Raw genomic sequence first — 3,643 nt, 5'->3', positions numbered from 1 at the left:
TATCTTTGAGTTACTTTCATCTTCTCCTTGGTGGCTTGCTATTAGAGCTAGTTTGGCATAAACTTTGATCTCAAACTCGGAGGACGACGATCATCCCATGTGGCCTTCAAATTCTTGTGATTTAATCTTGTTGGTCTTTTGTCTTTGTCCTTCTCCTTCTTCTTCAGTTCGGAGTAGTCATTCTTGATGTGCCATTCTCCTTGACAGTTGTAGCATCGTACTTTCCTTTTACTCCAAAAGTACTTTTTCGCTGTGACTTATTAAATTTGTTAGATTTAATAAAATTACTAAATTTTATTACCAATAATGTTACTTCATCGTCGTCGATTGATGCTTTGGAGTCTGGATTGTCTATTCTTGCTTTTAGGGCAATTGTCTAACTTGGCTCCTTTGATTCTGCATATCTAGATTTGTGAAGTTCTAGAGTGAAAAATAAACTTTCTAATGTGTTTAGAAATATAATATGAATCGACAATTGAGGATCATTCTGGTGTCCTTGGAAAAGCATTTAATGCATACCTTAGAGAATCTCAGTTTATTACCTTTTCTCTGAGATTCGTGAGTCCGGTGATCAACTCCTTCAGTTTGGCGTGCAGTTGCGCTACAGATTCTCCTTATTTTAGCCGGAGGTTTGTCAGTTAGTTCCGAAGTGTTGGAGTGTATACTGAAAGCCTAAGCTTTGTAAACATTCATTATGAATAAAGAATCACATTTGGTCAAATTGTCTACATTTGTTTGTAGTTGTTCATATAATTTATATTGTAGATAACATAGTATGTGGTGTCACATGCAGAAGATGATGTTATCAGTACCTTATAAATTATAAACAGTAGCTCACGACTAAATGGAAAGGAACAAACCATTAGAAGGTCGTAGTGTAATTAGGTATTAGTTTATCTTGACTATATAATTACACTAGTACACTCAGAGTGTATTGAGTAGGACCATTAGAGGTCGTTTCTTTTATACTGACTTTATAAAGGAACAAAGACCTCAGTTATTATGGAAGTGTGTGCTCTTAATCCTAATATAATAACAAGCACATATGTTTGATATTTATTTCTTTAATTTATCAATGGGTGAGATTTAGTTCGATGAATCAATAAACCCGATAAGTTGGGAAATGATATCACTTATAGTGTGTGTTGTTGATTATAGAAGGAAACTGTGTCCTAGAGATACTAGGTTGATAATGTCCTCAAGAGGAGCTCATAAAGATTGTCATGTTAAACCCTGCAGGTGGACTTAGTCCGACATGATAATAAGGTTGAGTGGTACTACTCTTGGATTTAGATATTAATTAAATGAGTTGTCAGTAACTCACTTAATTAGTGGACATTCGATATCCTAAACACAGGGAGAGTAACACACTCATAATAAGAATGAGCCCAAAAAATGTAATTTGGGATTGGTGCTGTCACGCCCCAGAGGAGTCCCTGTCCGAAGAAATTTCGGCAGCATCTCCCCTGTACGACGGACAATCTGAAACTTCTACATAACCTATATACCTCAGCCACATGCGGCTGGAATAATAACAGTAAATAAAACCAATCACCACGCAGTTTATATAAGTATTCATCCTCTGGCTGTCACAACCACGCAGTTAATAAAATAAACAACATAGTAATACTCTGACTCGAAATCAACCCTACTCAACTACACTCGTAAAGCCCCAAATCCGATTTTTCTTACCTCTTCTGCCGTCCAGGCAGGCATGTAGTAGTATAAAATCAAAAACAAATCCATCAACGAGACAAATTATATAATATCTAAGTATTCAACATCCAAATCCAAATATAGTCAAGTGAGAATCAAAAATAATACAAACGATAGCAAATAGTTGGACTGCAGGGACTAGCAACTGAACTCCCTCCTGACAGCATCAACCCGAAAATAACAACAATGGAGGCGGGTGAGTCCAACACTCAGTACAATTGATATACAAAGTAGGAAACAACACCTAGCACTAATCATGCGTACTCGATAAGAAAGATAAAATGCATCCAAGTAAACAGGAGAATACTTGTACTAACCAAGTCCCGAGTATAAGGTCAAAGTCACGAGGATAAGGAAATCAGATGCATGTCAAACATAGGTATCTAAACAATATGCATAAAAGCAAACACAAGCACAAGCAATAAATGCATCATGCATATGATGCCAATGATGCGTCCTGGTCACCCCTGACACCAGTCGATCATCTCACACAATAGTGAAGCCGAGTGGGTAGGGCTGTGACAACCGTGCACTCTGTCGTCACTACTCCTGATGAGTGACCGAGTGGACGGGATGCTGTCGGAGTACACCTATCCTCCTACCCCAAATCATAAATGGGGGAGCGCAATGCTCTCAACTCCCGATTCACAGTGACGGGGAGGAATCCCTGCCGGATAACACGTTGTGTCTCACTACCCATGAGTGGACCAACGGTGCCTAACAGAGTCCCTGCTGCAACACACTCTGCCTGAATCGACCACTAACCCATGAGTGGTGGTGTGTGCAGATCCATGTAACTGGCGATGTGCTCAACAATAATGGAGCGGACTATCGCACAGCATGCAATTATGCAAATGGTGCATGACAATAACCATAAAAACATCCTGACCTAATCCATATATATAGAAAAGTGCACCCTAGGTCAACGGATCATATCGAATCAAAGGTACACAGAAGGTATAAAAAAAAAAACCTAGGTCCTGAACATGGTGAAGCATGGTATATCACTATCCCCTATAAGCATGTATAAACAAATAAAGTATACATGGGATGCAAATCAAGCAATCAATCAATCATGTATCAGATAATGGGTAGTGACTAACCGAAAGAAATAAAGGACATAATTAATGCAGCTTGTTAAATTCACTACTATGTATATCAAATGACATAAGTCAAAAGTACCCGCCTCCGAAAATAGAAAGGTCCAATCTGACTCCGAGATACTCGTCTCGCGTCAAGGTCCTGTATAACCAATATAAACATAATTTATTTAGCTAACTCAAATGTATAGCTAAATAAAATCCTTAAGGCTAAATTAGGGTAAAACCCAAATCCACTCAAGCCACATATCACGATTAAATAGAATTAGGGCACCCTAGCAAGTCCACAACTAGAATGAAATCTAGTATATATACAAACTTACCTCTACAACTTGTCCAAATCTGGTTGGAAACGTTGCTACTGTAAATCAACAGTCGGAGCAAGATTAAATTGCCAATCTCCCAAACCGATAAACCTAAATCACAATTCCAACACCTTCATTAATCAAATTAAACCCAAACTCAGTAAAAATTATACCACCTACACCTTACCTAAATTCACAGCAAGTATCACTGATCCACTGAAGGTTTGTTACTGCCAACAAGGGTTGATTGCTGCTGGAAACCTCAAATTTACACTGCCGAATCACTGCTGAAATCACTTGTTGTTACCTCAACCGAACAACCTTACTCTGAAGAGGAGATGAAACTCAGGCACGGGAGAACACCGGCAGTGGTACTCGGTTGCCAGCGAGATGGAGGACTAGGGCACGGTGTAATCTCTGCGCATCGACGTCCAGTGGCTACTGATCACCGCGATGGGGCCGAGAGCAAAGGGATCGGCAGAGGAAAGGCAGCCGGCTGCCGGCGCTAGGCTGAGGAGGAGC

At 39.6% G+C, this 3,643-nt stretch overlaps 1 long non-coding RNA gene across 1 annotated transcript; it reads right to left on the bottom strand.

Moving 5' to 3' along the window:
* Window positions 1-2,937: 2,937 nt before the first annotated feature.
* Window positions 2,938-3,427, bottom strand: LOC121989879. The gene is made up of 3 exons (XR_006114354.1): window positions 3,309-3,427; window positions 3,140-3,232; window positions 2,938-2,958 (listed from the first exon to the last, which is right to left on the bottom strand). It is a non-coding gene; the product is annotated as an uncharacterized LOC121989879 (long non-coding RNA).
* Window positions 3,428-3,643: the final 216 nt, after the last annotated feature.

The sequence above is a fragment of the Zingiber officinale genome, chromosome 6B (genome assembly GCF_018446385.1).
Source record: "Zingiber officinale cultivar Zhangliang chromosome 6B, Zo_v1.1, whole genome shotgun sequence".
NCBI lineage: Eukaryota > Viridiplantae > Streptophyta > Magnoliopsida > Zingiberales > Zingiberaceae > Zingiber > Zingiber officinale.
Note: the sequence above shows the minus strand (reverse complement) of the source record. Positions and strands in the feature narration are given on the sequence as shown.